Source organism: Lepidothrix coronata, unplaced genomic scaffold (assembly GCF_001604755.1).
Source record: "Lepidothrix coronata isolate B3197 unplaced genomic scaffold, Lepidothrix_coronata-1.0 Scaffold0, whole genome shotgun sequence".
NCBI classification, from domain to species: domain Eukaryota; kingdom Metazoa; phylum Chordata; class Aves; order Passeriformes; family Pipridae; genus Lepidothrix; species Lepidothrix coronata.
In genome coordinates this window covers 385144-400040 of record NW_016690180.1, presented here as the reverse complement: position 1 = coordinate 400040, position 14897 = coordinate 385144, and the positions used below count along the sequence as shown (strand labels likewise).

The 14897-nt window shown below is 37.6% G+C and overlaps 1 protein-coding gene across 13 annotated transcripts in view; it reads right to left on the bottom strand.

The window, feature by feature from the left end:
* The window catches only part of TENM3 (teneurin transmembrane protein 3), a 459642-nt gene that overhangs the window by 135738 nt on the left and 309007 nt on the right, over positions 1-14897 (bottom strand). The window lies entirely within an intron of this gene.

Here is a 14897-nt window from a genome sequence, read left to right as displayed (position 1 = left end):
CCAAAGCACACAATGCCCATAAAGCTTAAAACCAAAATCTACAAACAGCAAAACCCTCAATCAAATACCTCCATCAATATTAGGTTTTAACAATCTGTTCTGTAAAATCAGTGGCAAATAAGTGATAAATAGAAGACAAACTTTGCCATACAATACAATGCACAAAAAATTAACGAAACCTCTAGACACTTAATTTATCGTGATTTAGCAATGACTGATGACACTTATACATGTAACACTTAACAATATGGAATTCAAACTGCAGCCTATTTCCTAAATTAATGTAGCAGAACACACTTAATAAAATAAATGCAAGTGTTACGCAAAGCAGAAAATACACTTTGCTTATAGTGTAGATGCTTCCAGGTAGTCTTTAAATTAGTTGTTTGATTTTCATAAGCAATTCCCTGTTTGGAACTGGTTATAACTGCAAATTGTTACAAACTCAATAATAATACCTTGGTACACAGAACACAGGAACAGTATTTCTGTTGAAACAGATGTTTCCAATAACTTACAGGTGACTACTATAAAATGCACTTAACAGTGAGTAATTGCCCAGGTTGTGAACATAAGACAAATTGAGAATGTTAAGGAATAGACATGCTAAGCTCAAAAAAACCCCGTCTTTGAAAGAATTTTCTTTCTGAGAACACCATTCTCTTTTCCAGTGATCTTGCATGGTCAACATGACTTTTGTCACAAACAACGGCAATGCTGAATCTCTTACAAAAAGAATGACTGCATTTACATTGCCATTAAGGTTTTCAACACCAAATCCCTAACACGTTAAAGAAAAATTACCTTTCAGGTAGGATACAACTGATCAACTTTATCTTCACCAACACCACAAAAAAGGGTGTCCCTGTATATGATTACAATCACTTTCAAGGCCTTTAAGCCAAATTTCAACAAGCCAGCTAAAGGAAAGTTAACAGACCAACATTTGCAAAGAATTTTTCCCATGTCTATTTAAAATTTTATGTGATTTAGATTACAAGTTATTTATCTGCTGGTGCAGAGTAAAAAGAGGCCTTACATTTTATAATATACAGGTGCATGGATGTATAAAAATACAGATATGTGCACATGTGTCTATGCAAATATTTACACATGTGTATATGTAAATGTATATGTACACATGATTAATCACACAAGAGAAAAATTACAAGTTGAATTAAGTAATTCACATTATTTTTAATCAAATAAATTAATCTAAATTGTTCTCAGGATCTGAATTTTCTTTGTTATTCCCCCTTTGGACTCCTAAGTGCCTAGCCTGCTTGGACAGCATTGCCATGATCAGTGCAAAATCCTCCTCCTCTGCAACTCCTACTGGCTGAAACGTTATTCTCACATCCTACTTCATTAACTTCTCATTTACAATCTCAGCTGAAAATCAGTTTTTCAGTCTATAATTTTCAGTGCTAAAGATCTTGCACTATCCTCTGGTAAAGACCAAAGCAGAGGATTAGTTAACATTGTTCTCTTGCCCAAATGAGGGTGTAAGTAAGGGGACTATGCTGGGTCTGCAGGCTTGCCTCAGGTAGACAGCAGACCTTCCCACCTACCAGTGAGGAAGATGGATATCTTTCTGTGAAGGATATTTATGCAGCGCCTAAGTAAATGCATAGATCTAGTAAGTGCACTCATAATATGCTGGAAGAGTGATACTGTATTACCCAGACCATAAACCAGCTACTCAGGTAACTATTGGGGATTTAGATTATTCCCACAGAAATTTACTATGAACCTACAAGGCCCTTCTGCTATAACATTACTGATATTGAACATACAGAGGAACATATAAAATAAATTAAGAGAGGTTAGAAGGGAGCCAGAAGACCATAGTAAGTGCAATGTGGCAAAAATCACATGTCCTCAAAGCCCACTGTCTCTCTCCATTGGATGCTGCCAGGTGACATTTTCTAGTGTCTGAGGGTGGCTTCAACTGGCAGGGAATAACCAACTTCCACAAAATCAAAAAGGCCTGAAAAATCTGGAATAATGTATTTATTTTCTAACTGTGCAAGAGCTATGGGTACAACTGCGCTTAAAAGTTAGATCTTCCATACATCAGTAGAGTTAAAATCTATATTTCTCTACATTTCCTCAGTCCTACACTGTCATTCTGAATGTGACATAGCTGAGGACTGCTCTTCCAATCTTTTCTTCAACCTGCCAGATTTTCCCACTCCACAATTTTTCTGATTGCCATGCAATTTCTAACAGAAACTTCAATGTTGCACCACTGATTTGTGAGGAAGATAAAATCATCACAATAGTCATGTTTTGAATGCTGTTCTTAAGCTGGAGCCAAATTCCCTTTTTTCACTCCTCTTTTAAGAAGTTAATAGCTAAAGAACAGCTTTCAGTATTACCGTAACTTTCACGCAAAGCTGTTGGTTTTATGGTATAAGCCTCTCAACATCCCTGTGATACTGAAACTATTCTCACTGCATATGCAGGGAAACTGAGGCATATATGTTAAGTGATTCACACAGCTCTCCTGAGAAACCAGCATCACAGCCAGAAAAGTACTGGTTTTTTGCTTTTCATACTTAAGGAGTTGATAAGCATAGTAGGAGTTTCATGACAGAGATGGATAGACACTTCATGAGCTCTGCAGCACTGGACATTACTCCTGTAGTGTCCTCCTCAAGAGCCTGTAACTCCTTCTTCCTCTTTATCAACCAGGTTGTTGGAAAATGGGAATCCTACAGGAAACAGTTCTTCCCTTGGTTAGTGAAAAGATCAGCAGCCCTGGGACTTGGCCAGGGCCCTCACAACAAGAAGAAAGAGCATTCAAATGTGATAAAGTGCAATTGTGTTGAAATACTTTAAAACTATTGCAGAAAGGTACAGTTGCTTTGCTTTAAATTGGATTTTAAATGCCATCGTAATTGATTTAATCTACATGGGAATGTCTAATTTACACCAAAAATAAGGTATGGGTACAGGTGGGCTTATCTCTAAAAATGGTAAGTTTTAATTAAAACGGTCTTGTTCGGTCTAGACCTTAATGACTGTAGAGCAATCCCATTAATCTTAAAGAGAAGATTTCTGCAGCAAGAAGCAAATGTAAGTTGGTCCAGCAACTAGCCTGTGTGTTCAAGTTCTTCAGGTGCAACAAACAAATCCCACATTTTTGAGGCATGTGCTCCATACGTCAGCTAATTATGCATGTGAACATATGTACAGAACTCGGAAAAGTCACAAGAAATCGGGTAGAAAGCTGTCTTGCTACAGTTACATGATTTTTTCAAAACATTTTGAAATTGTTATTTACCCTAGGGAACCACACTGAAGCAAAGCAGCCATTTTAATTGCAGAGGTAAATTATATACAACTCCGTAGCCTTTCACAAAACCCTCTTTTTTTTTTTCCAAAAAGTAATTTACATTTAATTAATTTTATCATTTAATTGTTAAAGAATTTGAATAGCATATGAAAGAATACAGAAAAAATGTATACGTGAAAGTGAAAAGGAGAGACATTTATGATAACTATGGTTACGTGGGGGAGAGGGGTTAATTCAGAAGGAGAAAAGCAGCCCAAGTATCTATGAAAAAAGGTAATTTGTTTTATATTTTGCATGATAGCCTTTCTATAACAGACAGATCACTGACCTGTCAACTAGCTACTCATCTAGGGAAAAGGGGTGATTTCCATTTGATAAGGATTAGGCTTTTTAATAGTGTATAATTAATGTGAACTTTTGAGTTTCCATGACAAAAGCGGTCTTCCATTATAATATAAACATTTCAAATGTGAACAAAATGTAATTCAATATCCATGTCTGTGAGAGTCTTAACTCTTTCTAGTCAGACTGCTTCTTTTTTTCTCTCTTCAGAAGAGTCTCTGCCATGGTAAAGGAAATATCCATAATATATACCATAAGTAAGCATCCAGAGTAGACTGAGTGTTTTAGAAAACTGGTAACAAAAAAGATAACTTTTTGTTTCCAGGTCGCTTCTCCCTGGTCTGCTAGCCCTTGATTGCATGCAGTCAAAAGTAACTTCCGTAAGAACTGGTTTGATTTCCTCAATAAAACACTTTGATTGACTTGAAATTTTACCTAATTGACACACGGTCATATCTCCAAAGTACTGTAAGCAGAAGTGGGATTTACCTTGGAAATCCCTGCAAATTGAAAAGAGTGGGTATTTATGGCATAACTATTCCTAGAGCTCCCAAAGGAGCTCTTTTTTTAAGTGCCTGCTTACAGAGGGGTAAGACAAGCTACTTGGACTACTACGGCCAGGGCTTCACCGATTCTGCGGGCAAGGAAAACCAGTCACTCCAGAAGTCTGCCCTGGGAACACCTGTCATGAGAAGCTGTCTTGAATTAATGAAAACCTAAAGAAGGTTATCAGTTCAGAAAAAACCCCATGTATTTACGTGTTAATTTGTAAATAGGCAGATCTGTCTTTTGAATGAAGCACTGCTTCACTTCAGTTAGTTCTGCCAAGGCGCGCAAGACTCAAAGTTTCCTTCCTGATCATTTACTACAAGCTATAGTGGTATTCTAAGATATCTTGCTGTATGTGCCCATTTTGTGGTTAATCCCAAATATTTGCTTAATCTTATCCATGTCCAAATTGGTTTTGCTCTGCAAACTGCTTTAACGATCCAAACCACACACTCAACTCAAGGAATGAGGTGACACAGTGCCTAGCACCACAGGAGAGTCCTTTCACTACGATTTGTTGTCAGCTTGCACCATTCTGTTGTGCTTGGTTTACAAATAATGGACATAAAGATGGAAACAGAATTAACCCACAGCCACTGCTGCTGACTTCCTCTCGAAGCACTCTGTGTTTCTGTGTTAGATGCATATTGACAAGAATGAGGAGAAGTGACAAGGACACTTTGATCAAGATACGCATCTTGCATGTGAGTATACCATTGTAATATAAAATGGGAAAAAGTCATACAAGCAGCTTGATCAAAGTGGGCCAATGTTTGTCTCATCAGTACACTACCTGTAGGGTCTAACAATCTGTCAAGCTACCTAGGAGTGAGAAACTACCAGTGAATTTAATGCAGGATATGCTCTGAAAGATTGCATTGCTTTGCTTATGATCCTAAGTTTTGTAGAAATAATGAAGAAAACCTGAATTTTATTATTCACATGACACATTTTCCATTAAATATCAACATTCTTTTACTGTTTAAAGAGAAATAAAGACTTCTGCTCAGAAAGGGAGGAAAGGCTTATTGGATTGTGGAGAAACTCAAAATGATCCCATTGTTCACATGTAGCAAGTTATCTGCCTAAGACCAGATGTACTACAAAGTACATATTGACAATTTCCCACACCCTATAAGGATGCTGCTCTGTACCAGTTAAATATACACACAAAGAATGCAGAAAGAATCGTGTCTTGCTGATACCAACCAAGGAGTCTTTCTGCTGTGCCTTTTGCAACTGGACTTGTCTATCTCGCATTGGCCTCTTTAGCCACCAACGCGCTTGTAGCAAATGCGGATAGAGCCCTTCCCAAGTCTTCGTTCGCGAAGCCTAGCCATGATGATGATACACACAAAGACAAAGAAACAAGTCATGCACAAAAAATGCAGGCTTTAGGAACTGAAGAAAAAATACATTTACCAGTGTTTTTCAGTTGTGCTGTCTACAGGAGTGTTATATTTCCCATTAAAGGTACACTTGTAGCATTGCCTTTCTATTTCACATCCACTGAGCATAGTATTTCCCCTCAACAATGTCATACTGATAATACCTGAGCATTCTCAGCTCTGTTTTATAATTCACTTCTCCATAATGTCTTAGAAATCTTACTGCAGAAATACAAACCACCAGTTACTAATGTAGTCACAAAAAACTTTGTAAAAGTATATGACTGAGCTTCAAACTTACTTCAAAGGCAGAATTTTTTCTCCCTGATATTTTCAGAATAAACAAGCTAAAAAAAAGCTATACTCTATACAATATGTGACTCTGTGAAGATAGATAACATAACTTTCTATTTTATGGCATTTACTTTGAAAATCTGATTAAGATAGATGTCTCTATTTTGTAATTCTTCAACATCATTTTGTCATAGTTCCTATCAACAAGATGCTTTAAAGCCTTTCGATTAATATTGAATGCCAGAACTGAAATTACATCCTTTGTCGTTTAGTTCTTAATGGTGCAAGTGATATCTATCAAGTAGTGTTTTATGAAGCATGTGTGATTTTTATCACAGGCTGTTTTCACAAATCTTCTTCAGGTTTCATAAAGACTGTTCATGGTTCACAACAAATATGCCTTGCATTTAAAATTATGCCAATTCTTGAATGAAAAATAAACTTTGGATTTCTCAGTGAGGTTTATCAATAGAAAAAAACCCTTTTCCTTAATTTAAATCTGTATATAATTGTCTTAATTAGCAAAGCAAAAATATTATTGCAAGCCCTCAACTCTGCCTGAGAACTCTGAAGTAAAAAACACCAAAACTCCAAACAAACCAAACCAAAACAATATTATTTTCACAAGTAAAAGGTTAAGTTTGTCAAATCTTCTAAGTGCCCTAATTTTTAAAATGAATGTGGCACACAGCTAAATCAGAAGATGCAACACTCCCCTGTAATCCAAGTACAACAAAGATCTTAATTTGCAGCATCCATCTTCGTAAAACAAGATGAGGATAGTTAAAACTTTTTCAGTTTTCTGGGAACCAGACAGTTAGGGGCAGTTGAGAAGGAATCTTACGGTTGGCTATTTTTGGTCTACCTGCTGTTAAAAAAAAAAAAGTGCAAAGTCAAAAAACCATAAGTCTTAGAGGACACATGAACAGAATATATTTTTCAAATTTTTTTGTCCAAAAACGTAAAGAGCTTTCTCTTGATACCTAAGAGCGTACGGCAAATACACTGCAGGAATAAATACTGTCCATTGAGAAGAAAGAGGACATTTCTTCCTCAGACAGTGGTGAAAGGAAAAACTGCAAGATTTACTTCTGAAAGGTTTATTAAATGTTGTTTCCACTCTCTGTTGTTCACTGTGGGAACTGAACCAGCTCACTTTTAAAGCATTTTTTCCATTAGCTGGAATTGATTGTCGAAGTATTCCAACATAGACACGTCCAGCCTGCAACCACTCCATTAACCCCTTTAGTACATATGTAACATGTGGTTAATATTATCGCAGGCAAAATCTGCTTAATTTAAATACCATATAGTGATAATGTGTTCTTGTCCAGTGCTATATAAGGGCCTGGCTAACGACAGTAGTTACAAAAGCATACAGGGTGAAAGAGCTCAGGCTGGGAAAACAAATTCATCTGTATCAAAGAAAACCAATGACGCTGCTGCCATCCATAAGGCAGACATTTTAAGTAACAAAGTAAGCTGCACTTTACCAGTTTTCAACTGAGTTATGGAAGCTTAATCATCTTACGAAAGTTGAACCTGAGCTTCAGTGAAAAAAGCTATAGTGGAACTAGTTCACCAACAACTTTCCTAACAGAGGCCTCTTTAACCCCAGAGAGATTTAAGAAGAAAGAGGAAAAGAGAAAAATACAGAAACACTGCTAAAATAAATTGGAATTTTACCTGATGGGGTAAATACTTATGATTTTGCTTTACAAGAGAAAGAAATAAAAAAGATAACATAAAACACATTATGGTAACTATGCACACAGAAAGAATAAGAAGCAATAGTGTACTTACAATCCTGCTGTTGTATTACACAAATGCCATATCCTTCCACCCAAGCCTAACCCACACAGTAGTTAGCAAGGATAATAATAGACATTATTTATATTCTCTTTTTAGGACCTGAGGTCTATGAATCCAAACAAAATCCTTCATTGGTAAAACGTCATTGACTTATTTCCAACAATTTACCTGGAGATCGAACTGGGAAAAGTTGCTATCACACTGTGAGAAATGACAAAAGCTTGCTCACTTGAGACACAAAAATGACACTCAGCTTACATTATGCAGAGATTCCAAATATAATAATGCAGTCTTCATTTGTGTGCTCCTGGCCTGGCTTCACCACAGTGGGATTCATATATTTTGCAGGACTGTGGTCTTCTTTCCCACTGGGGGATAGCAGTCTCCCAAGAACAATGCTCCCTGAGGCTGGGGATCACCAAGACCACAGGCTTCACTTAAAGTCACAGTTGCTTCTATTCAGAATAGACTTTCTGCATCTTCATAAATGAAATCACCTTTCATCCTTATTTAGAGCCAGAAGTGAGAAAGTCACACAATTATTCCTAGCTTCAGACAATCTCACGAAAATCAGTGGGGAAGTATGTTTTCAGATCACAAACTGAAGGATAGCTCTTTATACAGAGAATTCAGGTTTTCATTGAAAGAAAACAAAACTTGAAGCAAACATGGGAGAAGTCCAGCCAAAAGAGGTTTTACAGAGAGAAAAAAAGAATCCAGCTTTTCAAAATGCTGACAGGGAAATGGAATTAACCTGAAAAATCTTTGAGTATATAGCCAAAATCTCCCTGTAAAACACAAGTAAAATGATGAAGAGTATGTAATTTCCTGCTTTGCTAATCCAGCACCTTATGTTCCTACCAAATACAGACAGCCACTTAATTTTGACTGAAAAAATTGTGATTTATAAATAAATGTTGTGAAAAAGAAGAGCCATGCTTCAGATGCAAGCTAAGTTCTACAATCCCAGTTCAGTCAGAATGACAGTGTGTTAATGTATGTTCTCATACCACATATTTATGGAGTGCAGTATGCATTGCAGAGTCTGATGTACGACTTCTTAATAGATATCCTAGCATTTTCAGGTGTTAGATAATTTTGATTTCTATCCAAAATCATTAATCCAGAGCGAGCTATGTGTATGTTTTTCTTTGTCTTCTGATTTTATTTCTTAACACTTCCAAGAAAAACAATTTCCCAAAGCTATTTATTTTAGAAGCACAGTTACTACTGAATAGGTTAAGAAAATCTAAACTTTCAAAACCTTTAACCTGAAAAAATACACTCAAGTCATGATTATGTAATGCTTACAGCTGACACAACCACTGCTGCAAAAAACTGCCTTTCTGCCCAATAAATAAAATAGCATCAAAAGGCTGTTTTACTACTGTGGTGGTTTGAAACTCTCAAGAATCTAATTTTTAACTTCAGCCCCCCCCCCCCCCCAGTTTGTCCCAGTCAAAACCTGACTTTTACTGACATATGGCTGACATTCATAAAGCAGGAGCAAACCACTAGAATTCCTCAATTCCAAGAGCCAGGGGAAAAATTCTGCACTAAATAAGTCAACTGAATTTTTTTGCCATGGACTTGCAAAGGTTAATGGCGTCCCTTGAACATTTTGCAAATTTACAAATCCAAAAGCAGTTTGAAAGGCCCCAAAACTAGTTCACTATAAGCAATTCAATTCTTGACCAACTTCTTCATGCTCAACCTTGTCTGAGAACACAAGACCACATTAATAAAATCTGTGAAAGATAAGCTGGGAACGGGAAAACACAATGTAAACTTCTAAGCACAAATAGGTGAGTTTGTCTCATCAGATTTGAAAGAACTCAGATAAGATGCCTTGCTTTGGAGGAAATGAAAAAGGAACAGGGGTAGTGACATGAAAAGAAAACCATGTGGGAAAAATGGTAGAATTGCACATGAAAGAGGTTGAATAAATAATACATGGAAGAGACCTCAAAAAAGTGACCAGGTAAGAGAAAAATGCTAAGAAAAATGAGAAATAATACACAATTTTATTATTAAATCATAATAATCAAATTCCATGGAAAACATGGAAGTGAGATGCTTACTGTACAGCCTTGACTTTTAAAAAAGGAGTTTAATCCTGGCCACTAGAGTTAAGGCAAAAAATTCTTACAGACTGCAGCTTGGGCCTTAGAGCAATAGGGAAATAAAGCAATAGGTCACCAGATGAATTTTTGTCTCCATCAATTAATTGATCTGCTATCAAATATAAGAAATACGTAGATTATGACTGACAGGAAAAGAACAGGGAACCAAGCTTCCAAAACAGCTTTTAAATACTTTTCTCCTAACTGTCTCAGGGAAGAGAAACGCATAATAGGGTGAGGCCTTTACAAGAGCAAACTGAGGAACTATTGTTCTCTAATGACTTTAAATAAGCTTTTTAGGCTTACATGTGAATCAGAATTTTGCTCTTCCTCCTTATGAAAAAAAAAACACAACAAAACCACTCTTGATTTTAGTAAGATATTATTCTATTCTAATGACAATCAAATCTACTCAGGTATCAATCAAAAGAACAAATCCATGGCAAAAGATTTCTTAAAGATATTCTGGGTTTCCAGTACAGCTGTTTCCCTTTTCAGAATGAAGATCAAGTCACTAACTTATTAACCCTCAAATCAAACCTAAACTTTAAATGCAAAGAGTTGAAACAAAAACTACCTTTCAATCTGCCTCAATTCACCTAATTTATCAACGAAACTCTCTTATATCTAGCAAGGTATTTTAAGCAAATTCAGAGGTATCAGTTGACATGGAGAGTGATTTAATTAGACATTTGTATGTGGTCACTATTTATTTTGCAAGTGCTGTGAAGGACAGCAGTATGCTGAACAGTTTAAACAGACTGTACTGTAATTAATGATAAACAATTATGTCCAATAGTAAACAAAAAGTTATGGGGGAAACTCTGTAATTTTTTAAAAAAAATTATAAAACAGAAAATTGAGAAAATCAGCCTTTCTTACATTTAAATTCCATATATATTTTCATAAATGACTGTAGGTTTTGCCTTCTGTACATATCTTCAATATGCCCTAGTTGTGTTTTTGCTACAAAGCTGTTTCCAGCAGATGATCTTTCACATCAGTTTCCAGCCGAACTCTACAGCTTCTTGCCTGAACCAAGCTCCTTAAAAAAACACGACTGATTCATGTCATAGTAAGCTCTTCCTTTTAATAACACTGCTGTAGTTCTCAGACAGACACTGACAGAACAGATAAAAGGTACAGAAATCACAGCTCACAAGTACACCCTTTGATTTATGTGGCCAACTAGATAGCATACACAGAAAGACCCCGAAAGAGCCAGCTAAAAGAAATTGTTTGAAAGTAAAGGTTTTGAAACAATTGCCAAAAAACCACAAATAAGCACAAAGTAAATCACCACCATGGTGCAGTGAAAAGTGATAAAATCTCCCATATACCATTAGCAAATGCAAGTTGAATTAATTCCATTATGTTCCTGTCTTCCAAGCAACTGCAGCAGCAAAAGAGATGTTGCTGATTCTTCTGGGGTAAGCAAAGGCTAAATAAAATGATTCATTACAATGTCCTGTCAGAATTACAGATTTTGCACATTATTTAGCTCTTAAAAAAAAATTGAACTGAAAGCTAATAGTAATCTAACTTCTACATAAACAGAATTTGAGTTTCAAATTACTTAATGTGCAGAAAGTGTCTAAACTCCCTTTATACCCAACAGCTGTCATTTCACCAGTAACAAATTTGGCAAAAGCATTTCTAGGTATGCTGTGAGAGCACTTGTAAAGACAGCTTGCTCACTGTGTAACACTGTTGATTTATAAAGCAAGCTATGCCCAAGTCAAGGGGAACAAGACTTCACAAGGCATAGAGCCAGAGGAGATCTGAATGACTGGGGTCCCTGGAAGCCTGTTGCCTTCCACTCCTGGGGAAACACCCCTCTATTTCTAGCATAATCATACTCCCTCCACCCGAACACGTTTCCCTCGTCCCTTTTCTGCCTAAACTATCATACAGGAAAATATCTTTCTTTTTGTCTTCCGCTGAAACCATAACACTGGTGACAAGGAACCCATGTGTGGGGGTGGTACGTGATTGCAAGGGAAACAGATGGTCTCAAGCTGAGGAGTCTGGTATTTAACATGCTTTTATAACCACCACCAGGAGCTAAAACCAAACATTTCAGGAGGAAGAATTTTATCGTGGTAAGATTGCAGCAGAGCATGTCAGGAAGTCTCTTTTTTTATTCCTGGCATAGCCAGTGGCTCATGGCATGATCACAAGCCTTTGTACATCCAGCAGTCTTGCTGCTGAAGCTGGTTAACAACACATGCCAAGGTGCAGGGGCTGCAGGAATCAATTATGTGCCCAACAGCTCTTTGCTGCTCTTGAAATGAAAGATGTTCTATCGGTGAAACTTGAACAGACACAACAGAGGTGGGTACAGGTCCCAGGCTCTCAGACCAAATTTATGATGACAAGTGCACAGATTAATGTGTTTCCAGAGAGGCGGTGGAAAGGTATGCTTTGTGTTCTGCTGAGGGGTGGCTCCACACTGTTGCCTATTTTGGGAATGCGAGAGGATACTCAGAATACCAGATTTTTTCTGATACAGGTCAAGTTTCCACCACCTGTGGGTAGGGAAGGACATGCAACCCATCCCACCTGCTCCCTCCAGAATTCCTTGCAGCCCAATTTTCCTGGCTCCATGCAGGTGTAAGTGTGAAAATTCCATGTGAATATCCTTGCCCAAGGTGTGATGTTTCACAGGTTACATGTGGCATTAATCTCAGGTGAATTAATCTATTACAGAGATTCACACTTTGGAAATACAAATCTAAAGAAAATAAATACAAACAAACAGTAAAGACTTTGAGGTACATTAGCTGCAAAAATTAAAAGCATTTTTGAAAGCTGAAGGCCTAAATAGCTGTCAGCAACTCCATCAGCATGTGTAAGTTATTTACAACAGCAAGCAGACAGATTATCAAGATAACAGAAGCACTGATTAATTGTGTAGCCTAAACTGGCAAGGAAAACAGAGTAAAGCCCTGCGTGTGTGAATATTTATTTTTAAACAGGTATGTTTCAGTTCCAAGTCTTCCTCTTTTAGTGGTTACCATTTAATAATAATAATTGAATCAAATTGCTCTTTTAATTTTTTAAAACGTGTAGAAGTCAAACCTGATGTTGTAGATAGCCTCATCAAGACTTTTCAAATTTCTGAATACCACTGAGATACTAAACAGAGATAAGGAGCCATTTTAGAGTTTCCTATAACAGTCACAAAATAAGATGTTTGCATTGCAATATTCTTCTGTAACAGCACAAACTTCAAGTGCAGATTCCAAAATATTTTATAGCTCTCAGCAAAATTTGGGTGAAGATTTAATGAATTTTTGTAAGTACAGACTTCTTCATGGCATGTTACATGTATTAAATGCTATTTTTTAAAGACAACTGGAAAATTTCAAGACTTTTCACATTCAGTGACCTATATTCAGAACCTTTTCTAACTATACAGAACTTTTTAAAAGGGCAAACAATAATTTATCTTCAAAATAGCTACAGTATGCTGGTTTTGGCCAAGTCCTACATGACAAGACACAAAAAGTACTGAAGGGCAAGGTGAATCAAGTCAGTTTGCAGAGGTGAAAGCCATCCAGCTGGCTTTAGACATTGCTGAACAAGAAAATTGACCAGTACTTTCTCTCTGTACTGACTCATGGATAGTGGCAAGTTCTCAGTGGGGGTGGCTACAGCAGTAGAAGCAGGCCAACTGACAGCACAAAGACAAACCCATCCAGGCTGCTAAATTATGACAAGATACTGCTGCTCAGGTAGAGAATCTGGTTGTAAAAGTACATCACAAGACACTCACGTACCCAAGAGCTGGGGCGCTGAAGAACATTGAAACGATGAGCAGGTGGACCAGGCTGCTGGAATTGAAGTGGCTCGGGTGGATCTAGACTGCGAACATAAGGGTGGGCTATTTTTATAACTTGTTGGGCCAACAAGACATCAGGACATTTAGGAAGGGATGCAACAGATGGATGGGCTTGTGATTGAGGGGGGGACTTGACTATGGATGCCATCGCACAGGTTATCCATGAAGGTCAAATGCACCATAAACAAACTAGTCAAGCAGCTAAAGTCTTTTTGGTATAGAGACTGAAGGCTGAAATATCACTATTGGGAAGACTGACAGATTGATTAAATCACACTACCACAAACTTACTCCACCACGAGCTTACAACAGTGGAACTGACTACTAGATAGTTGGAAACATTCTGTGTGACTCATGCCAGTGGCTGGAATACTGTCCTAGGTGTTGAAAAGTAGATTTTATGGCCCCACAGCAGCCTTGAAAGAATTGACTCAAACAACAGGACTCATTTGCAAAACAACCTTAGAGACACATGGGTCAAGGAGCATGGCATTGAGGGGCTATATCACATCCCCTATTGTGCACCAGCCTCTAGGAAAACTTCATAATAAAATGGACAGTTAAAAATTACACTCTCAGCAATGGATACTAGGACATTCAAGCATTAGGACACACATTTAGCAGAAAACAGTTGCCTAGTTAACCATAGAGAATCTGACAGTCAACCTAGCCCTGCCCCATGAGAACCGCTGCACCTTAGAGTTGGGGTTATTCCTACCTCAAGAAAGGGTAAACCTATTTGTGGGACTGTTTTTGCTCAGGGACCTGTGTGCAATTGGTGGGTAATGCAGAAAGATGTGGAAGTCCAATGTATACCTCAATGTGATTCAACCCCCAGTGAAAACAATCCATGATTTGAGTTGCATGTTATGGGAATTACTATAGCTGGAACCTCTCATTGCCAGCCAGGTTAGGAGCAAGGGGAGGAGTTCACTGCAATGTTAAACCCTATACCTGGCCCAAAGGGGCCAGTGGTGGAGAGTGTAATGGATATACCTTTAAACTATTGTAACCCATGATCTGAGTTGCATTTTATAGGAATTACTATAGCAGCTACCAACTAAACCAGTGGAGGAGAAGCCTTACAAGAAGCAGTTGCAGTGCAGCAGTGACCCAACCTGAGCTGGCTTTGGTGCCCATACAGCGCAACACCTCTCCGGTCCTGAGTGACCACCAGAACAGATGGAGCCCAAAGTCATGGACTAAATGAACTTACTGGACATTTTGTGGATATTTGTGGATAT